Raw genomic sequence first — 24815 nt, forward strand, 5'->3', positions numbered from 1 at the left:
CAAATGACTATTTTTCTGTCCATTTTCTGTCTTGTCTTCAAAGGATGACTTTGTCTTTTAAGAGTAACCCAAAAATAATATTTAATAAGTTATTCAGATGATTCTTTCTAATCTCATTTCTAATTAATACATTTCAGAGATTACTTACTAGTCAGCTGAGTAGATGCTGTTTTAGGAGAAGATATACAATTGATGCCAATTGGTGCCAGCATCACCAGACAACAAAGCTCAGTGCCTGAGATGTATCCCCTTATTTAGCTTGGTTAGTTAGATATCACTAGATTCAGTTGTTTCCTATAAATTCATCTTCAGGTGGAAATAAACCCCTGTGCATCACACTCCTTACTGAAGAAAGTAATCAAAACTGACTGTTCACATCTACCATTTCCACTTCAATAAAGTCAGCTTTCCAAAAGGAAAAGTTTTATGTATGGTTTTTTTAATAATATCTTTCTTCTGGAAAGAGCACCATAATTTAAAAAATTGTTCCAAGTCAAAGTGAAGCAAAACAACATGGGGTATGGTCTGTACTTAGACCTGATATTTAATGTAGGCAGCAAGTTTTCTCAAGTGTAGAAGAAGGAAAACTAAACCCAGAGGAATAAACTTACTCCAGTTAGAAAATTAACATACAGAGTCAGATTTTTAATTTTTTTTACTTTAGTTTTGTAAGAGATTAACTTTGCAAATGTGTGGGTTATTAACTAGATTTCAACTGCAGGATAGCAACGTATAAAGCAGCAGAACAGAATAATATCTTAATTCCTTTTAGTAGGTATATGAGTGCTACTAATACAGGTACTGTCAGCTCTTTCAGTGAGAGGAAATTTATATGTGTTGACCTTACTCTATTTTTAGGTCAAGTTTGCTTCACTGTATGAATCTCCTCCCAATTTCTGTTGCAGGATCTTTATGGCAGTACTAATCTACTAGCCAAATTTTTTAGTCCTTCAAGCTATTTAGAAGCCAGAATAACTACAGCCATAGAATCATAGAGCAGTACAGGTTGGAAGGGATCTTTAGAGATCATCTAGACCAACTCCCCTGTAGAAGCAGGTTCACCTGGATCAGATCACATAGGAACATGTCCAGGTGGGTCTTGATCTCCAAGGAAGGAGATTCCACACACTCCCTGGGCAGCCTGTGCCAGTGCTTTGTCACCCTCACACTGTGTTGGCCATAAGCCAATACAAATGATAGCAGAATTTGGTCTATTTAGTTGAGTAGGCTTCCAACAAACTCTTTTGAACATCTAACATAGCTGCATGCTATGCCATTTTAAAGCCATTCCTCTTACTCAAAAGGACAATTTCCCTGTCATCATAATGAATATTGCTCATTATTAATGTCTCTCATCTTCTAAAACACCATCAATGCAGTAATATTTAACAGTTTTCATGTGGGTTTTTGAAGTAAATTTCCCAATAATTCCCACTTTCTGTAGCATAATTATCTTTATGGCGTGGTTACAAAGTGGGCTCCCTTTGGATGGCAGTAAACCAGGAGACACGTCCTAATTTTGTTCCTTTCACTAACAGCAGTCAATGCATGGGATCAGATGAGAGCTAGTCTGAAGTAAATCTTCACAAAATTGATAGAGTGGATATCAATCCTTTAGTGTTTGCTCTGCAAAGAGAATCCACACTCATTGCCTAGAAACATATTGCTTTGAATTCCAGTACTGTTAGTCACCAGTGAGTTACCTTATTGCTATATACTCTCTTCTAAAAAGACAAACACAGATGAGAGGAAAGTGAACACCAGAAGGACAAATGGACAAAGTCTAGAAATGCTATAATGAATATTGCACAGAAAAGCTTAATTAGCACATTCACAATGCATAAACATACATACATGTCTGTCGTTTAAATTTTAAGACTGCCTTAAGTGTTCAGAGTCCCTTTTCCCCTCCACAGGATCCTTTCTTCCTCCTTTTTCTAATTGATGTTTCATTTTTTTCTTAGAGTAAAACGTGTCCTCATCCAATCTTACCTGAACATTACTCAGACCTACAGTAAAAAATGAATTATTAATTTACCTTATCTGGTGTTCATTGCTGCAATATGGAGCTGTTTAATGGTCATTAGTGACTTTGCACATTAATACTACGAGGTAACGGTTGATACTACCTGGCTTGGGTATAGAACAATAGCATTCACAAATCAACAGAATATGGATATTTTGGGCAACCAGTAAAAAATTTGGGTTTGATATGTGTTTAACATTACATAACATACATTTTCTGATTTGCAACCACTCCTCTATCATTTTGGAAAGATGGATCAAGTAGACTGTGAAGGTTACATTTTAAAAGATTTGTGGACAGTAAACATGACACTATGTCTGTGGAAAGACAAAATCAGAATGATGATCTTTCTGGCAGATTAAAACTGCAATACCTATCTCTACTCTTACCTAGTCAAGTAAAAATAAAGTAAAATAAAATTAAATTAAATTAAATTAATATTTAATGTAATGATTCATTGATTAGATGTCAATTGCAGTTGCAAGTGTTGCATGTTTCATCGGTGCTCATGTCAGATATACTGGAAAAAAAACCCAAAACTTGCTTTACTGTAAGATGCAGAACAATGTTATACTACCTTTCCATGATTTATGGAAAATTTTCACTTTCTTTTCAAAATCTTTAGGACAGACAGCAAAATCTTGTTCTGGTTACCAAAGATAAAAAGATCGAAATTACATTTAGCACAGTCTTATCTATAGCTTTTGGAGGAATATTGTTTCTTATGCTTGACACATCCTAATGGAAACTAGGGATCCGAAGTCAAACATTTTAAAGAACAGCAGTATTCATATTAACAATTTTTTTCATGCAGTTTAAAAGGCAATTCAAAATCCTTAGTCAGAACGAATGTAATCTTCCTCTAATCTTTTTATTGGATCAGAGATATGGACTTGCTTTTAAATTATGGGTGAAATACTTGAATCTAAGAGAATAACTTACAGGTTTCTGTCTTACATTTTTTCTATCAAGAGTGAATTTCATGAATATCACAAAAAGACTTAAGATTCTGATGCAACTAAGTAGGGCGGTAGCAAATAAAGTTTGTTACAAAACACTATCTTATTTTACATTCCTAAAAATCAATGTTGGGTTTTTTCTAGGATGATACGGGTTTTTCTAGGATGATACGGGGTTAACCACTCCTGTCAAGTAAATAAATTCCACACAAATATTATGGTAACATCTAATCACTAAAACATAGACTTTGAAAATTTATTTCATTGTAAATAAAATCAGGAGTTTCCATTAGTTTAAAACAACAATAGATAAAAAGACTCTCTCTTCACAAAGAATACAACTCATGAGGGATTCAGAGAGAGGGTAATGTCTGCTTTTGCTATGAAGCAGTTACAATTATCACAACCATCAAAAGGAATGCCCTTCTAAAAATCCTTTTCCTCCTGAAGTACCTACCTATAATATTCTAAACAATTGTATCTGCCTCTTGGCACCTATTTAAGATGTACCTGGCAAATGAAAACTGAATTAACAACAGTAATTTAAAAATCCCTAAGGCAATATTAAAATTTTATATACCTATAGAAGAAAACAGTTATTCTCCAAATGGCTGGCAGCACCATCTCCAGGCTATATACTAACAGATGCCAATGAAATTATTTCCTATTTCTTTCTTCTAGTTAATCTTCAGGTATAATGATTTCAGACTGTCTGGTTTTCTGGTTTATTTTCCATACATCTATATGCAATGCCCTCAGCACTGGCAGTTGCATGTCAGACAAATACATGGTAGTTGAAAATATTCCCAAGGTTTAATTTATTGATCTGCCTTACTGTATTCCATCATATAAACACTACATCTCTCTGAGGAACTGAAGTGATCCCCAAGGCTGAGTCCAGTCCTTCACAGAGACGTTAATTGAAGTTCAGAGAAGCCCATTGAAGTGCACACTGTAGCTCTCCTTCCTGCAGTAACACCTTTTAGGCAAATTTCAGACATTTGTCTGACTATCCTTTGCCAGGTTAAGAGAGTTCCCCATTGCTTTGATGCTTTTTGATTGCTTTCTTTCACTTGACAAAGCAGTTCAGCCTTAAGGGTGGAATGGAGGAATCTTGCACTCACAGTCATAAACTTGGCAACTCTTTGAGTTCCCGTCAGGATTTTGCTTATCCAGGTAACCCTTTTATCTTTCCTGCTTAGCAACTTTGTTTGTTTAAATCCATGTGACTCAAATCATAGAATCATAGAATCATTTCAGCTGGAAGAGACCTTTAAGATCATCGAATCCAGCCTTTGTACCAGCCCTATCAACCACTAGACAATTTCCCTGAGTGGAACATCCAACCGTCTCTTAAACATTTCCAGGGATGGTGACTCCACCATCTTCTTGGGCAGCCTGTTCCAATGTCTGACAACCCTTACAGTAAAGAAATTCCCCCTAATAACCAGTCTGAACCTCCCCTGGCACAACTTGAGACCATTTCCTCTTGTTCTATTGCTTGTTACTATGGAGAACCGGATCAACAGCTACCTCACTACAACTTCCATCAGATAGTTGCAGAGAGCAATAGGATCTCCCCTGAACCTTCTTTTCTCCGGGCTAATGCTAAAATGCTAAGAGATATGTATGAAAATCATTACAAAATAATGAACATATTTTATAATCACAATCTAGTGTGTATTGGAGATAATGGAGTGCTTCTTTTATGCCTTTAATATTTGAATATACAGACATATCTTTGCTTTACCTATTCCAGTCTAGATTCTTACTGTCAGAGTATGAGTAAACAGAACATAATAAAGTATCATAAATCTTTTGCAAAATCATATTAATATTTTTGCACTTCTACTGAATATTTTGCTATATTTTAGAATCATATTGGTCTGCTGCACCCACACTGATAGATATTTCTATCTTAAAATCACCTATCACCTTAAGAACCTTCCTCACTTCTCTGACTCCTAGGAAGAAAGGTTAACAATTTCTACCACTGAAGTGTTACCTCATTTCTATTACACTAATCCCCAAAATTACCTACATCTATTACTATGATAATCTAATAATCCTATATTAAAAATATATAATAATATATAATACTATATTAACAGTAATTTGCGTAACCTCAAAGTGCAGTAAATGTACATATAACTATTTCAAATAAAACCATGGAACCTTTAAATAAAACTCGTCCTGAACTGTTCATTTAACTGTTTTGGTCCTAATAGCTCCTATTCATGACTCTGTATAGTCTTTGTTTATCTATCTTCTGATTCTAGCATTAATCTCCTTTTACTCCATTTTAAATCCAAGTCTGCCTTTGCTTAAATAAAAGTCAGTAGTGCAGGTTCATTCACATTTGCCCATGAATAGTTATCAATGAAGGATATTTGTTTAGACTGACATCTGCAGGCCAATGTATATGGACTATCTTAACAGAAGCTATTAAGTATATTACTGATGTTGTAACTCACAAGAAATCTTATATTAGGTGAAATAAATGGTCTATCTTTTCTATAGTCCTCTTGGATAGTCCCAACGCTTCTGCAGAGTTACATTTCCATAATGTAGACATATTCTCAAATACTTAGGGACTCCTTAATACACTTTTCTCAAGTCTATGATCCAAACCTTTGAAAAGGATGTAAACAGTTAACTCCTGATGATTCTATGGAAATGGTTATGCTAGATGGCTATGTATTTTCTCAGACATTAATATTCCAGATAATTTACATCCTATCTTTTTTTAAAATCTTCTAGTATTCTGGAATTAGTACTTTTGTTACTTCTTATATCTTTATGATTTTGGATGGATTGCACTTCTTAGATAAAATGAAAGCATCCACATATCTGTTTTATCTTTTTAGACAATTCATTCTTGAATACACATCTTTAACTCACTTCTTAGCCTGGGGAATGAAGATAAAGTCACCTTCTTACAATCAGTCTTGGGGGGAAAAAAAAGAGCACCATTCATATTTAGGAAATGTTATTCTGAAGTGACAGAAAAAATGTCTCAAGATTTCTTTAATTTCTGTGAAAATTTCTTTAATTTCTTTTGTTTCTCCCTCGTTTGCGAAACAATAAGCTATAACATGATCAGTAATACAGTCATTGTCACAAAGCTGGAACGGCAATCCTGATGTTAACCACACATGGAAAAGCTTTTTTTCTGAGGTTATATTGTGATCAAAATCCTGCATTGAATTAACTAATATAGCTAATGGGATACTTTCCATTTATTTCAAAGGACTATAGAATCTAACACAATTTAAAACTTTGAATACTGGGTATTATTTTCCATGGAAAATCTACATTTCCATAGTTCCCACTTACAATATCAGGAGAATTTCTTCCGAGTATAGGATTACAATGTCACATCTGATTCACAGTCTGATAGGTAACTTCTCAATCACAGTTTCACTGAAATGTTGTAATCGTAATCTCTACAAACTCTTCTCTCTAAGTGAGAAATTTCTGTTGCAGTAAATAATTTTTGTGTCTATCAAATTTCTGTGTTTCTCATTCATGAGAATATAACATAAGGAAAAGGTGGAAAGTCATTGAAATATGGATTTTAGGGGATATTTACCTCTCTACAATGCATAAGAAGAAGAGATAAATATGAGCAAGTTAAAATATAAAGTAACTTCTAGATATGCAGCAGCAGCAGAATTCAGTACTTTTAATATTTCTGCACTTTATTCTTATTTTGCTGGTCAGAGACTGAAGGAATAGAAATTACTTTGAAAGACATCTCCAGCCCTGAACTAAACTAAGGGATTTATTTCTAAATATTATAAATACAATTTCTTTTTGTTTAAATTCAGCCTCCAAATTTAGATGTCCAGTCCAACCTAGGCACACACGATGAAGAGAGATAGGTGCCTTCAGGGAAGGCTGACTATATTTCTGGAACCAAATGAACAATGTGCCAAGTCTGTCCTCCACAATCTGAAAAGAAACTATTTTCTTTTAGCTTCTGATCCAAGCAACATAGTTTACTCAAGACCTTATACAAGCAGTTTTATGTCAATAATTCTTTAAGAAATACTATAGCACAAAAACAGGTCAGTACTACCTGTCAAATATAGCAATGCTTTAGCCCTTTAGCCCTATCCATGCTAGTACAGAGCCTTAAACACATCTTAAAATTAATTTTCAAATAATTTCAAGGAGGATAGCATGGTAAAACATTATGTGTTAGCCCTGGTAGGCAGCTCAGCACCACACAGCTGCTCATTCACTCATCTGGAGGGACGGGTGAAAGAATCAGAAGGGTAAGAATGAGAAAGCTTACGGGTTGAGATAAAGACAATATAATAGGTAAAGCAATACTGTGCATGCAAACAAAACAAAACAAAGAACTCATTCACTATTTTACATCAGCAGGCAGATATTCTACATCTCCAGGAAAGCAAAGTTCCATCATATATATCAATGGTAGCTGCTTGGAAAGAGAAACATGGTAATTCCAAATGTCTGTCTTCCTCCTTCTTTCCTCCAGCTTTTACTGATGACCATGACATCTTATGTTCTGGAATACCCCTTGGGTCAGTTGGAGTCAGGAGTCCTGGCTGTGTCCTCTCCCAACTTCTTGTGCAGTCCCAGCCCACTCACTGGCAGAGCAGTATGAGAAGGACTTCATGCTGTGTAAGCATTATTCAACAATAACATTGGTCTGTAATCAACTGTTTTGGTCACCAATCCAAACTACAGCAACATACTAGCTACTAAAAATAATATTAAATCTATCCTAACCAAAACTAATACAAAGATGAGTGAATCCCTCTCCATTGTTAAATTAATGTATAGTAAATAATGATTAAAATGTTAGTTTCCCCAAATTCTTAATAGATTGGCAATAAATTATTAAAGAATATATTAACTTGGTAAAAAGCTTTCAAAATTTTCTGAATGTTAAAAAATCATGTTAGAGTTTTTTCAGCAATATTTATTCCAGATGGAAAAAAAGTTTCCATCTTGAACTGGAAGTTAAAGAAAGAGTCAATAATGTATTTTTCTAATGGCATAAGTTATTAATTTACAGTGCTTCATGACATGAAGTAAGAAATTGAAAAAAACATGGAAAAATGTGAGTCATGCTTTATTTGTCTAGATGCCTCTCCTGAAGTTAAAACCATCTGCAAAGTTTATTTGCTACATTAGACAAATGAGAGATTTTTCTTTCCCAGGGCTAAAACCATTTTTAATTTTATTCAAGAGCGTGTAGAGTTTCTCCTCTGTAATAATGTCTACAACTATTCTCCTTTTACTCTGACTTTGCTTCATGGCCATGTATTTTTAAGCTGTGAAATACAAACAAGTATCCTTTGTCTAATCACAAGGAGAACCAAGTTCCAATAGTTGGAATATATGTTCTGTTAAAACATACAGCAGATATATATGGAAAAATCTTAGCATTCAGCATAATCCAGTATATGTGTAACAGCCAATTATGTCAGGATGTATCTCACCTAACATTGTTAAAACTTTACCTGGGTTTAACAGAATTACACAAACTGACTGCAGAAAAATCCATCAAAGACTAAAAGAGACAGTACCATACGTCTCAGTAAGTTGTAAAGCCGCTGTTAAACAAATGCTAAAAGACTAATTAAGAGAAGTATGTGTATATATTGATTCTATGATTATTCTTCCCCTATAAAATATAAGAGAGTAAATGAGAAAAGATGCAAGCTGTATATTATAGTATCAGACTATATCTGCTCTATACTTACAACTTTATATTCATAGAATCATAGAATCATAGAATGGTAGGGATTGGAAGGGATCTTTACAGATCATCTAGTCTGACTCCCCTGCAGAAGTAGGTTCACCTAGATCAGGTCACATAGGAACATGTCCAGGTGGATCTTGAAGATCTCCAAGGAAGGAGACTCCACAACCTCCCTGAACAGCCTATGCGAGGACTCTGTCACTCTCACAATAAAATAGATTTTTCTTTTATTTAAATGGAATTTTTTTGTGTTCCAGCTTCATTCCGTTATCCCTTATCCTGTTACTAGATACAATAGAAAAAAGTGATGCCCCAAACTCCTGACACCTATGATTTAGATATTTGCAAATATTAATAAGACCCCCCCTCAGTCTCCTCTTTTCTACGCTAAACAGCCCCAGTTCCCACAGCCTTTCGTTGTATGAAAGATGCTCCAGTCCCCTGATCATCTTGGTGGCCCTGTGCTGGACTCTCTCGAGCAGTTCTCTGTCCATCTTGAGCTGAGGAGCCCAGAACTGGACACAGTACTCCAGATGAGGCCTCACCAGGGCAGACTATATTTCATTAGTCATAGCTGAAGTTTGGGTGCAAGCCTAGACAGGCCTTTATTCTCATTCAATATGGAGTCATTGTCTTATATTCTTGTATTCTTAACCTCTTTTACCCACAAGGGAAACATCTGTGTCAGAGCTGTAGGGTGCCCATGAGCTTTTTGAGGTGAGTAGATCCAGGCAATTTTAGAATGTGAATCATCTGACTTGTTGAATAACAAATCTATATCCAGAAATTGTAGGACATGCAATCTCCAAATCCCAGACAATAATATAAATTATCTTTTACTTTTTTACAAATGACTATGTCTGTATCAAACCTTGCAAGCTAAAATATAACAGCTGGAATATATTTCATTTTTTAGAATTGTTTCAATAAGTTTGTCTGCTGATTGATTTAGTAAAAGTATAGTAGGAAATGAGGCATTTATGCTTTGTCACCAAAAAAATCTCTGTCCTGGTGAGGCTTCATCTGGAGTACTGTGTTCAGTTTTGGGCTTCCCAGCTCAAGAGAGTCAGGTAACTTTTAGAGAAAGTCCAGTGCAGGGATAGATACATGAGCACTGGAGACAATCTAAAGGACAATCTGAACACCCAGGAGTGATGAAAAGGTATTTCATAAAGAAACACTAAGAAATCTTGTTTTGCCTGTGCAGTTCTCTCCATGTCTTTGGTAGTGATGACAATGAGTTTAAACTGCAACTATAACAAGAAAGGTAAGATTCAGAAGGTAAGAAAAGGCAAGAAAAGGAAGCACTTGAGCAAACTGGCTGACATAACTGTGGAATAATTCAGTCGCTTAGGGACATATTAGAGAATACCTTAACACACATCTCAGTGCCCTCAGTCTCAGAATCTCTCCCAGTCTTACCTTTTATATTTGGCTAGTACGTGGATTAGCAGATGCTTCTAGATAAATATACCTCTTTTTTTTCTGTCGCTAGCTGGGGGGAAATCCTTCTTCCCTTTTATTCAAACATTCAGTGACTGTGTACTAATGTATCAGTCTGGACAAAACCATAAAATCAGGCCTTCTAGTGCTCTTTCTTTAATAGCAGTCAGGGAGCATCCCAAAATTACCATTTATCGTTCTGACTGTTAGTAGAAAATAAATAAGACTTTAAGTTCTTTATAAGTTGTGTGCAATTCTATAGAGGAATAATTAATTTATTTTTCAAATAAAGTTACTTTCAAGCATGGAATTATTTAACATTTAACAATCATTTTAGAAGTTTTTAAGAATAAGAAGGGAATCAACACAGTAATAAACACAGTTCTACAATAATTCAAATTAAAGAAAAAATTTGGGTACTTAGTCTGTCCTCAATCACAGTATTCCCTCTACCAATCAAGTAAAATTAACTCTTTAATACATTTTTCATTTGAATAAGAACCTAAGCTGATCTTGTTGGGAATATATGTGTAACAGATATGATGAGTAAGCCATCCATTATGAATGAACCAATAACTGTTCATGCCATATATTCTTACAGATACATGTTAAATACATACATCAAGCTATCTAATAAACAGTAGCACAGTAATCCTGGATCCCTAGTAGTTCCTCAGTATGCTTAATAAGAATATTTGGATTATAGTTACATTTGGAAGGAATTTTTTCCAAATTCCTTTAACAATTTTTTATTTGAATTCTATTCTACTGATTTAGTTTTCTTTAGTTAATACTTGAGCTTTCCAAGGAAATAGTTCATACCAGTAAAATTATAGTTGCTAGATCATCTTTAAACTCATCACTCATCTCCAAAAGCAAGGCTGCAGATGCAGGCTAGTTAATGAAAAGACATTTTAGCTAATCAATAAACAGCTCTTGACTGATCATAAAGACACATATTCTGTGTTATCTAGGATCCTCAAGGAAGAGATCATTCCCTCAGTATATGCATGGATTGTCACTATAATGATCCTGCTGACAGCATAGAACTCCAAGGCAGGTTTCTAGAAATTAACATGCAAAAAATTCACCTGGAGCAGTTAATTGGAGGATCTATCATAACAAAAATCATCAGGTATAACTCATATCACAATAGGTAAGTAACAAATACATATATGCCTTTCTTCAACTCAACTTCATAGACTTTGAGGAATTCAAACCCAAAGTCATTTTTTTATTTAGAAATAGAAAGGTTAATACTCAATTTTTTTGCTATCTACTTGACAGAATAAATCAAACAAAACTACTTCATCTAGGAAAGTGATGACATCACTCTGTATTCACAGTGCCATGAAGAAGTTCCATGAGTATCACGTTCTGCACATAAACGTGAATTTTATGTTCTGTATGAATATCACTTGCATGATCAAGATATGAAATTTCCCAGTCTATCCAGAAGTGATGTAGAGCAATGCATCAAAAATCACAGAATTCCATTGATCATTTTCTAATTAATATCCTCTAAGGAGAGTACAAGTTGAAATTTGATTAAATTATGATCCCAAGGGATATATGAATGTCTGTTCATATGCAAAATGGAAACAGAAACTTTTTAAACAGTATTATAGTCTACTGCCTTGACACTTTCTCAGCAGCTACCTTTTTACTAAACTTTCCTTCTGTGAAGGTAGTTGCTGTTTACTCCAGAGAAATTTTGCAGGTACTAGAGACTTTAAATCTAAAAGACCTGTGTAAACAGAAAATTTATTTTACTATTATGTTAAAATGAGTTCATACATAGTTTGAAGTTGTAACATAAGGAGAGCCCCTTCATTTTGACAGTTAAATTCCAACAGCACTTGGAAGAGGGAGATAAGATTAAAACCTCCACCATTCATAAAATGTTCCATTTAGCCAAAACAATTCTTATCTTTTGTTTTTAGAAGACAAACTTCTCTAACACAAACTGTAATTACAAGAAATATTTCAGGAAATTGTTACCTTGCAAAGGAACTTTTGTGACAGTATACATAATAAATACTGCCAGCATTAGCAGGTTTAATTCTTCTGAGTCTGTACTTGCCCTGGTCATTGGCTGATGTCCAAGGAGAGAAAACATTTGCTTTTAAAAGTGATAATTTTCGATAATACTTTGATAATACTCAACTTCATAAATCTTTTGTAGTAAATCCTTTCCTTCTCCACCCCAAAAGTAGTTCTTCAGCCTTTTCTGTCTTCTACATTAATGTATCTCTAATTCCTCTTCCTATAGACCTGGATCTATCATGTTATGTTGCTTTATATTAACTATGAATGGTAGCAAGGAGTATGTCATCTAGTCAAGAGTTCATTTTTGTTGTTTATACTGCCTGATAAATCTATTGAATGTCAAATATTTTTCTTTTTACTTTTCTTATTGAAAAACATGTATTTTTTGCAACATTTACCAGAAGCTTGTATGCAATGTTCGGCAAAACTAAATTTTTGTCTTACTCACATTTGCTAGATAGTCAATTCAGTATCAGTTATATGTTCTGAAGGCTAGTAATTAAGTTACCATTGTTTTATTTCTTATGACCTGTAGAATTATAATTAATGAAGATGTAATTAACAGTTTCTAAGCTAGTAGCAAAAATAATAACTCTTAAAACACACACACCTTTTTCCCTGTCTAGGGTAGTAATTTCCTCACTTCAGTGAGTGTAGGTTTCTTCTCATAGTCCAGGTTTAGCATTTAACCACTGGGTCATGATACAATACACTACAGAACACTACAAGTTAAGGAGAAGTTTCCCAGTCCCATTTAGTCTGTTTTGAGGGTGTCATAAGAGAATTAACACTTAAAAGTTATCTTAAATGTTCTTAGATGATGTGTATAAGAATAAGATCATTTGTGTAAAAGACTTTGTTTCATGGCTATGCAACATGAATCAGGATAGTTGAATCGGGAGTATTCTGTTCCAAACTGCAAAAAAAATAGGCAGGCAGGGAGGCAGGTAGGTAAATGAATGGACAGATAGAGATAGATAATCTTATGAAGAAATTCCTAACCAACAGTAAGAGAAGTCCAAAATTTAGTAATGGCTGTTATTTTTTATTGTCAACAAATTATTTCTAGCTATCCGTGTTCTTCGTTACATTCAAAATTAAATAAGGCTTTGTTATCAAATCAGAGTACAGGCAGTGCAATGATATAAGCATGATGATTGTACATGAATAGAGAGATAGTTTTCAAATTTACAGTTCTGATGATCTTTATTAAAAAAAAAAAGTGATAATACATATTTGGAACGAAAAATGTGAATCTTCTTTTCCATTTTCAAGTATTCTCTGTATTCTTAAGAGCACATAAACTCTACAAATCCAAATCACCACAACTATCAAAGTCTCGAAGAAATTTTTCTAAATAAGGGTTGCTTTTCCTAACCTTCTTAGGTTTTCTTTGATGACTGGTTCATTTTCATTACACATATTCTGTTCTTTCCAGTTACTTTACATGGTAGTTTTCACAGACTTATTTAACATTGCTGAGGTTTCCTTACCTTGTGCTGACAAGGGTTTTAGATGGCTGTGGCTGGAGGCTAATGTTCAACATTTACCACAAGCTTGTACAAAGGTCTGATCAGCAATACAGTTACACTTGCTTTGAATTTCTTCACCCTAAAAAGTAAATGACATTTCCAAACAAATGTGGACAATGCAAGTCCCTTTGTTCTTAGTAGATAAATATTGGATTTGACTATTTTTAAAAATCTTTGAGGATTTTTTGTTTGCAAAAGATTTTTTTTTTTAAATACCTTCATTCTCTCTGAAAAACGAGAGTATCTGTAATGAAAGTTCACAGCCTTGTAAAGGAGATGTTCATAGAATGTTCACACTCAAATAATTAGGGTTTTTTTAACATTTTAAATAGATTCATTCTACTTATTCTGTTTAATATAAAAGGTTAATTTCTTATCCAGCACTTAAGAGTTCACTAACACTACTGAGCTCTTTGAAAAAAAACCAAAAAGTATTACTTAGTAGCAGCCGCAAAGCTGAGTAAAAGCTAACTATATGTTTAAGTCCCAAATTTGTATTCCAAACAGTTAAGGGTGCATATGTGTCAATACTTTCTGCTTGAACTACTCTGAAGCTTACACATATGCATATCTGTCCTGAGTCCATGTATTGACGCAGCTAGCCACTGCTAGCCACTATTTCTGCAGATAACTGCTTACTAAAAGTGGAAACTAACTCTATTTTAAACTGACAGAGCCAGGAGCTGAAACCTCAGTCAATCCTTAATCCAAGCAGCTAGGAAATAGAGGACATGCCCCATGGAGCCGTTAAATACAGAAAGGATATTTATATAGTAATATACAATGATAGCATTGCCTGTGTATAAAGAATACAAAGAAAGAGGTTTATGACTTGTTTTTGCAATGAGGATTCACTGCTATAAAAGAAGATGAGTAAGCTATCAGTCCTTTTGTACTGAAGTTAAGTGGCATTTGTAGTACATTCAGTATGTTTTAAATTAGTAGATGTGGATTTCCTTTTATTGAAATTAAAATATATGTTTAGTAAAAGTACAACCGCAACACAGTCTGCTTTTATTTATTTTGCAACCCTTTTTGACTTTTCCAATACCTGTGCGTGAAAGAATGAGGCAATTAATCTCATGACTTGAGAAATAAAAAGCTACTGATGGCTAAAATGGGGATTGAGTGGGAGGGTACACAATGCACTACTCTGTCAATATGAGTTTGCCAATGATCCTTTTAAACTACATTGTGTCTTAAAGGAAATGTGATGTCATGACCAAGTCAAAAGATAACCTGGAAGGGTGTTGAGAAACATTCATAAGAAAGCTATGCCCTGAAAGCTTCCTTTATTAGGGATACAAGAAAAAATGGGAAAATCATCAGAATATGACTATTGTGACTCAGTAATTTCACTTTTTACAGTAAATTAATTAAAGCACTAAGTAGTTTTCATGTTCCCACATATATTTCAGCACAGGCAGATACCACAATTTCAAAACAAGTTCAGGTTGCTCCTTCAGAGGAGGAAAGCTGTATAAGGAGGAAATTTATCCCATACAACTGCTGATACTGCAGAGTGACTTTGTTTTAGTCCTTAACATTTCCCAGTGGCGATGACTCCTTTTTAAGGCTGATTGTGATGATGTTTTATGTGTCCTACCCCTGGCTAACACTTTTATTCAGATCATGTAACTATTTCTTCTTGTACTAAAGATTTCCATAGGGAAATTGAGTCATGATTGTCAATTCTTTTCCCTTTTGGATCAACCACATTACATACTAAAATCTTTGTTTACTTGGAAAACACAGTGTTATCACATTCCTATTTCATATCACACAACATAACTAAGGTGTAGGAGCTACATTTACACTGATCGGAAGTGCATGTGACTCAGGAGCCACATAATAGGCACAGTAGGAATAAGGGACAGGCTGCTGCTGTCCTTCAGAGATGGGATACTATAAGGAGCATAGAGCTCTCACATCCTTAAATTAAACTTATAAAATTACATCCCTAGACCTAATCCCAGCTTTTGTTACATTCATAATATGACATATGTCTTATATAGGTCTCTTAAATATGACTAAAAAAGAAGTTAAATAGCTAGGTGCTTTAAAATAATATTAGATAACATAGAATGTATAACTAACCACTAAGCTTCCAGAAAAATAGTGCATACGATCCCTGAAATGTGGCATCTCTAAGCTGTTGTAAGCTTTAATTTGAGCAAAAGACATTCAGAAGTGCTCTAAAGACCTTAATACGTTGTAACTACATATATGTGAATGTTTCTAAAAAAAGTCAGGAAAGAAAATGTTTGACTTTCAGATATTTTGCTTATAATGCCACACATCGCACCACTTTATATTCTTTCTCTTCTCCCAGACTGTAACGCTATTGTATCTATTGTAATAATTTTCAGTTCCTATTTGACAAATTCAAAAGCATCCAAAGTGGTCAGATAGCTCCATTAACTTCTGGGGACCAAAGAGATGCAAATGTTTCCTGTAAGGATAAAAACATGAATTAGGACAGCATATACCTTCAATGTGATCATAGAATCATAGAATCATAGAATGGTAGGGGTTGGAAGGGACCTTTAGAGATCATCCAGTCCATCCCCCCTGTAGAAGCAGGTTCACCTAGATCAGGTCGCATAGGAACATGTACAGACGGGTATTGAAGACCTCCAAGGAAGGAGACTCCACAACCGCTCTGGGCAGCCTGTGCCAGGGCTCCCTCACCCTCACAGTGAAATAGTTTTTTCTTATGTTTAAGTGGAACTTTTTCTGTTCCAGTTTCATCCCATCACCCCTTGTCCTGTTGCTAACTACTATAGAAAAAAGGGATGTCCCAACCTCCTGACACCCACCCTTTAGATATTTACAAATGTTAATAAGATCACCCCTCAATCTCCTCTTCTCCAGACTAAACAGCCCCAGTTCCCGCAGCCTTTCCTCATATGAAAGATGTTCTATACCCTTGATCATCTTGGTGTCCCTGTGCTGGACTCTCTCCAGCAGTTCCCTGTCCCTCTTGAGCTGAGGAGCCCAGAACTGGACACAGGACTCCAGATGAGGCCTCATCAGGGCAGAGTAGAGGGGGAGAAGAACCTCCCTCGACCTGCTGGCCACACTCGCCTCCTTGGCCACGAGGGCACATTGCTGGCTCATGTTTAGTTTATGACCAACCAGCATTCCCAGGTCTCTCTCTGCAGAGCTGCTCTTCAGCAGTTCGACCCCCAGCCTGCATGGAGTTGTTCCTTCCCAGATGCAGGACTCTGCACTTGTCCTTGTTGAACCTCATGAGGTTCCTCTCTGCCCAACTCTCAAGTCGGTCGAGATCCCTAACACCATTACTACTGATTCTAATCTGCATTTTAAACTGTTTCTGACTTCATTGCTATTGGTTGTATTATCATTATTCCTAATTCAAAGTCCCCTTATAGTTCTAAACTATGCACTGGAGAGTATGACTTGAATTATTATGTCACTCCATGCCAAATACCAGCTATTTTTTACAGAAAGATGGCCAGGCTATTTGCAAAGCCTAAAAATAAAGAGCAGCTCTTCCCAGGCAAGTCCAAAGGAAGGGAAACTCAGAAAAGTCGATTTCCTTTGCTGTCATCTGACAGAGGATGGGGAGACATGAAAGACTCCAGCTGTACTGGTAAAGTAAATAAAGCCTTGGTACATGCTGAACCACAGAAATGTGGTCATCCATTCTGTTAACACTCTGGCAGACTGGGAGCTGCACCTTGCAGTAATACTATGTGTTTTCTTTATTCATATGCTCATGATGTGCTAAAACAGAAGTAGATAGTTGACCTGATTGATCTAGTTTGCCTTTAACTAGTACTATGGTTATTAAGATCTTACACAGATCTCAACCTTTTTCTATTTGAGAAAGGGATTGTGAGGTGCAGTGTGGTTGCTTTCCTCTTTCCCTTTCATAACGAGTTTAAAAAATGAACAGAATTCTGACTACCTTAAACTTGAAAGTGAAAACAAAATAAATAAAATGAAAATTCAGCACATCCAGAATAGCAGCATGAAATAGAAACCCATAGTTCACATAAAAAGACATAAGGAAAAATTATAGAAAACCCTTAAAGAAAAAAACACGTCTGTTTCTAAACTTAATCCCCTATATGAATTTGAACAGAATGTATTTGTCAAAAAACCCACAAAAACCAAAAAACCTCAAGCACTACAAGCATGTGATCTGTATATTTCATATCTATGTAAGATCTAATATTCCAGGTTTATTCCAATCTTATTACAAACCTCCTTATTTAAGGTAGTTTGCTACAAATAATAAAAATATAGTGCTGAAACCATTTATAGTTAAAAAATACAGTATAGCTATAATCTTAATGTGTTTGGTGTATTTGCACCCATGTTATATTCCTGCTTTTGTCTGAACACAGGTGTACATGGAAGTTAGTCACACCCTCACTTCAATATATCATGAGAACCTCTTTGTGAACAGCTGGTGTGTGGAACTGTTGACAGGGGAGCAGGAGAGGGCAGACATCTGCTGCATTGCATGAGCAGAGACATCTTCCTTTTACCAACAGCGGTTTTCTTAACACTGTAAAGAGCATAGATTTATGTAACTATCTGCCCATAGTTTTGGTCTGCAATCAAATACTTGGTCTTCCATCTCCAGTATATACTTGAAAAGTAAAGCTCCACTCAAACTCCTCTAATTAGTTTCCCATCTAGAATGTTAAGGTGGAGAAAAGGGCTGTGAAAGTCTAGCATCAAGATGTACAACATAGGAAAAATCTTCAGCCCTCAGTTTGTTGATCTGATGTTATTTCTCAGAACAAAAATACCTTTCAAAGTGGTGACAAAAGGTATTCTGAGAAATTATAAGGAAAGCTACAGAACTAGTTTGCTCTTGCCTGTATATGCCTAAATTTTAGCTATTTGATCTGATATCTCTGTGCAGTATTGAGGTATGTTTAGGGCAGGCTGCAGGAAGCAAAAACACTATTAATTTTACCCTTTAGGTCCTATAAATTTGGCATTCACTTTATTAAAAAGAGTTACTTTGTTATGAGTGTCAGGGCAAATGTTGGAGATAGATTTAAGTTGAAAGCAATTAAATGGAAGGTGATTCTTACAAAAATTACAGGTTATACTACCTGTTGAAGGTGGGCAGTTCTTGCACAGCTTCCCTAATTTCAGATGCTGCATACCGTCAAAAAGACAAGAGTCTGTATTTTATGTGTTTTGGGCACATGCAAAACATATTTAGTTTTTCACCCAGTCATGTGGTGAATCAGTGGAGAGGAAGAAAAAGAGACAAAGTAGCACAGATGTGGAGTACAAATCAAAGGAATGCAAGGATAAAGCCTTAAAGTGATGTATTTGAAGAATCTTACAGAATCACAGAATCTTAAGGATTGGAATGGACTTTGAAAGATCATCTAGTCTAATCCCCCTGCCAGAGCAAGACCACCTAGAGTAGGTCACACAGGAACTTGTCCAGGTGGGTTTTGAATGTCTCCAGAGAAGGAGACTCCACAACCCATCTGGGTAGCCTGTTACAGTGTTCCCTCACCCTCACAATGAAGAAATTATTCCTTGCATTTCCTCATGTTGCTTTGGAATCTCTTATGTTTCAGCCTGTGAAAGAAAATAGACAAATTCATATTGCATTTTATTCACATATCTGGCTTTATGTATATCTATGTATAAGGGCAACAGAAAGAAAGGATTTACACTTAAATTTGTGGACCTGTGGAATATCCAGGCCTATCTTACTGCAAACAATCGGTTTCTTTCTTCACAATTTGTTCATTTTTTCAAAAAAATAAGTTGTAAGTTATATTTATAAATAAGTTATCAAACTTAGAAATTAAAAAGAGAAGACTTCATTGTCTCCAGAACTTTTATAGCCCTACGTTGCTTCCTAGGATGAAGGTTATGTGAAAGTCTCAAAAAGCTGTCTTAAAGGAATAAAAAATCTGATCATGTCATTCAATCACTGTTATTAACACTAGTGAAGGACCTTGGAGAATTCATTTACTACTTTAAGGTGAATCTAACACCCCACTTCTCTTTCCGAAGAACGTGGTTTAGAAACAAACGCCAACCTACTGCCACAGTAGTTGACATCCAGAATGGAGACAAAAACCCATTCCCCCCCTCCATCTGAAAGACAGCACCTCAGACATCAAAGTGATTCCTTGAACTCCATCCAGACTTCAGATAAGGAGCTAAATAAGAACTAGAGATAAGAATGACTCATGCATGCTCATGTATATCTCACTTTCATCCATAAAATTGATTTCACTCTATAAGGAACATGCCACACTTAAGCATCCACAGGTTCTTCCTTGCTTTTATAACCTGCTTTTCCTATACATTTCTGCCAGTTCCAAAGCCTATCCATCCTTACTTTTTTTATTTCACTCACGGGAAATATTTAAAGCTTGCCTGGGTTCCCTCTCTATTAGAAAACACTTCATAACAGAGGTTACTGACTGAAGAATGTGAATTGTTAACCCTTATAGATGTAAAGCGCTCTCCATGTTAGCACAGGAAGGTGTATGTCTGTACACACCTATGTACCTGTTCTACTTTACCTCTCCATTAACTTGATATTTGTGTTTTTGAAAATATTTGAAGATGGCTAAAAAAAATAGATCTACTTGAACAGGGACATTGCAGTGGGGCTTAGGTTACCTTAGACAAGGACAGACTATTAAAAGGTCAGATTTTAAAAGCAGTTACAGGAGATAGTGTCACGTTTAGATCAAGATCAAGTTTCTCTTGATTAAGTGAAAGGTACTCAGTCACAGGACCTTTGCAGTCAGACTGCAGATTCAATGATCTTATAAAAACCTCAATGCTTGATATATCTCAATACTTCTAAGACCTTCTTTGGAATGGAGTAATTCACTTATGCTAAATTTATTCAAACTTCAGTCATACCTGTGGTGGTCATTACCCTCTGTTCTGGTCACCAGTTCAGGCAATTTTTGAAGGTATAGGCATTTCCCTGAACTCCAGATTTCTTAGTCAGTCTGTCCTGTCTTTGTGTGACTTCTATTAAGAATTTAATCAGTTCTCCATGGGTTGCTATGGTCCACAGCAGAATCTCTAAGTAGCTGTTGGTAGCAGCAGTCAGTATATATATTGTCACTAAGAACCTATAAGCTTTAGGGTTTCTGAAATACACTTAAACAGACTCATGACTTCAGTGTGAACATAATGTACCAGCTGCAGTTTACCTTCCCTATATCATGACCAAACTTGGCCTTACTTCTATTTCAGGAATGGAGAATTTTGTGATAGGTATCTTTTTGGTAAACATGCTACTTCTGGCATCTTTTACTCAGTTTTTAATAATTGCTCTCATCTCACATGAGACAATGATAACGGTTATGTGCAAAAATTTAGTCATCTTGCTCAAAGTGCTTCTCAGTCGTTCAGGGTTAAAGGGAAGAAAATCTCCCATTTTCAGATTTTGTTCCTGTTCTGGACTCTTTGGGAAACTGAAGTGTAGAAATCATATCCTATTGGAAAAAGACAGGGTTGTTGCAATGAGACTAAGTATTTTGGAGAATATTCTGGGCTTAATTTTAGGGTATGGCAAGGAATTTTATAGTCGTTGTCAAAAGATATTCTTGAACCCATAAGGAAATTGAGGAAAATTTTTGGACTCTGTATTTGTAAGCAGTCCAAACTAATTTTGAACCTAATACTCATAGATAGGAAATCATTGGGATATGAAAAAATTTAAATGATCTACCTAATACAATTATTCCTGATTGTGTATCAGCACTGGATTAAATGATGTGAGCATTCTAGTGTTTGTAAAAATTACAGATTTAAAAGAAAAAGCTAATGAAATAGCATGCAAAGAATCATCACATTGTACGTTTGGAAATTATTCATCTGTTTCTCCATAGTCCATCTCTACTAATCAACTTTTGGTTTAGTACCATATATCAAGAAAAAGCTGCCTCAAGAAAACCACCTAAGCAGGAAGCTGAAAAGGAAATGTGAGATAGAGCTTTATCTCAAAATTGTGTCTTCTACAGATACTGTCTCTTATTGAATTTTGCCAGAAGTCATTTTTTTCCCCACACAAATTTGACAGCCAGAAGCTCTCCTCAACTCGATCGGGAAAAAGAATGCTTAAAAATACCACCATCCCTGGAGCTGAATCCAAGACTCTCCTTCTGCCTAGATACTTTGGTTGTAATCTAGTTTTTATATTTCTCTGAATTATTGATTCTTGACCTCTGTTTATGAACAATGGACGTCTCAGCAGATGGATTTGTGAACGCTTCCATCTCAGTACATTCTATACACTCATTTCTCAGGCATTAGACTAAGAGCATTTTGTGTGGTGAGAATGTGCACTTCATTATCCTGAGACAAAGGAAATTGAATTCTGCTCTCCTATGAAGAACTAAACATTGAATACAGTTGAAAGATACAGACACTGCTTGTTTCTTCAGTTGTATTTTACAAGAAAACATCACTGCAAATCCTCAAGATTTTTAAGGTAGTGTACTGGTCCTGCCTAGGCCAGGTTTTGGTAGTGGGGGCTACAGGGCTGGCTTCTTTAAACAAAGAGCTACCAGAAGCTTCCCACATAGCTGATAGGGCTAATGCCAGTCAATTCTAAGACAAATCCCACAGCTGACCAATGCCTGGCCAATTAGTCACTGAGGTAACACTGCTGTCAATAACGTATTTGAGAAGGAGAAGAAGTTGCTGGGCAGTTGCTAAACTGCAACAGCAACAGGGAGTGAGAATGTGAAAATATCTCTAGAGACACCACTGCAGAAGTGGGTCAGTGGAGAAGAAGGGGAAAGAAGTGCCCAGGCATTGGAAGACAGATTCCCCTGCAACCTGCAGTTCAGTCCATGGTGGCCCTGCCCCTGCAGTCCATGGAGGTCCACAGTGCAGTAGAAATCCACTCGCAGCCCGTGGAGGAGCCCATGTTGGAGCAGGTAGATGCCAGAAGGAAACTGTGACTCTGTGAACAAGTTCTTGGCAGGACCTGGAAATCCATGGGGAGAGAGGAGCCCATACCAGAGCAGGTTTGCTGTCAGTACTTGTGATCCTATGAGGCACTCAGGCTGGAGCAGTTGGTACCTGAAGGACTGTTCTGGTGGATGATCCACATTAGGGCAGTGTGTGAAGAGCTGCAGCCTATGGGAAGGACTCATGCTGGAGAAGTTAATGGAGGACCATCTCCCGTGGGGAGGGACCCCACAGTGTAACAGTGGGATGTGTGATGAGGCCTCCTTGTGAGAAGCAGTGGCAAAGTCCATCTGTAATGAACTGACTGTAACCCCCATTCCCCATCCCCTGCGCCGCTGGAAGGGAAGGAAGGAGAGACCCAGAAAGAAGGAGGGGTGGGATGAGGTGTTTTAAGATTCAATTGTATTTCTCATTTTCCCTGCTCTGGTCTGATTGTTCATTAATAAATTAAACCATTTTTCCCCAAGTTGAGTCTTTTTTGTCCATGGTGCTAATTACCGAGTGATTGACTCACGAACCTCTCATTATATTTCTCTCTCCCCTGTCCAGTTTAGGAGAGTGAGTGACAGAATGACTTGGTGATCACCTGGCACCCAGCCAGGGCTAAACCACCACAGGTAGGTATCCAATAATAAGTTTATGATTAATTATAGATCAATACATATTATAAACTTGGGAATGATCTAGATATTATGTTTCCATTCCAAATATTGTAATCTTCACTAAACATCCAAAATAGTGGGAAAAGGGAAACCTTCAGTTAAAAGTTCAAATCTTCCACTCAGTGTTTTTCAGTACAAGCCTGTTAGCAGCAACAACTATTTGACAAAGAATTGCTATTTCCGTTAAAAACAATGAAACACATACACTATGCTAATGGCATATTTCAAGGTTTTAATGAAGCATTCTGTTTAAAAGGCTCATTTCATCTCTGTTTTAAAACTTTTTTTTTCTCTCATTTTCAAATTTCATTTTCCTTTTAGGGATCATAGGGTTTTTTTCACAGCCATGAAGTACAATGAAGATCTCATTTATTGTCACCGAATTGTAATAGACTAACAAAACCCTTTTTACAGTTTTATAAAATCATTACTTATTTACATTATTGCTATTCTGAGCTTAGTTTTTGAGGTAATAACTAACAATGCTGGAACAGAAGTTAAGCTGCTTGTATTCAGCTACAAATCTCCTCCACCAATTTTCATAGGCTTTTAAAAAACTTCTAATTGTAATATATTTTAGTCCACTTCTTTTACAAATCCAGCTTGTCACCACAAGACAGACTTTAAGGATTTTTCTTTAAGCATGCAGTAGAAGTTTAATACTTTAACCTTTCTATTTCTTAGATCCCTCATCTGTTTGAAATCCTCACCACTTTCTGAGAGAAATGGGAATTTGTTCTAGCTAAATCATGATGCTTTTTATGTAAATAGTACCTTTAAGATAGGATGGAAAATTTAATCAGGAAAAATTACCATAATTTATCTTTTCCTGCTCCTGAAGGACTCTTAAAGTAGTGCTAAACAGTCCACAAATGCAAAAAGCTATCATAGTTTCCTGAGTACAAGCCTAATGTGTGGTCTGCACTTGTTCAATGTACTTTCCTGCCTTCCCTTTACACCTCCCTGGATCATAATCACCTTGGATCTGCACTCCACCTTGCGAGATCCTTCACTAGACATCAGATAGTGTTCAACTTTGTTGTCTGTCTTGTACTTCGATTTTCTCTTTTGGAAGACAGTAAATCCACTGTAGGCTATTGAATTCCATCAACACTTTGGGAAGCTGTGAGGTTGTTTGTACCTTAAGTCTATCTATCTGATCAGTACTGCACTGGTTTAAAATCAGCTTCATTTCCAGAGAAATGCTTTCAGAATAAGAACACTATTTCCTTCTGTTGAACAACCCCACACACAAGTATAGGCTGGGGTTGACCTGCTGGACAGAAGCTCTGAGGAAAGAGACCTGGGAGTTCTGGTGGACAACAAATAAAACATGAGCCAGCAATGTGCCCTCATAAGCAAGAAGGCCAATGGCATCCTGGGATGCATCTAAAAGAGTGTGTTTAGCAGGTCGAGGGAGGTTGTCCTCCTCCTCTACTCTGC

The sequence above is a fragment of the Colius striatus genome, chromosome 4 (genome assembly GCF_028858725.1).
Source record: "Colius striatus isolate bColStr4 chromosome 4, bColStr4.1.hap1, whole genome shotgun sequence".
NCBI lineage: Eukaryota > Metazoa > Chordata > Aves > Coliiformes > Coliidae > Colius > Colius striatus.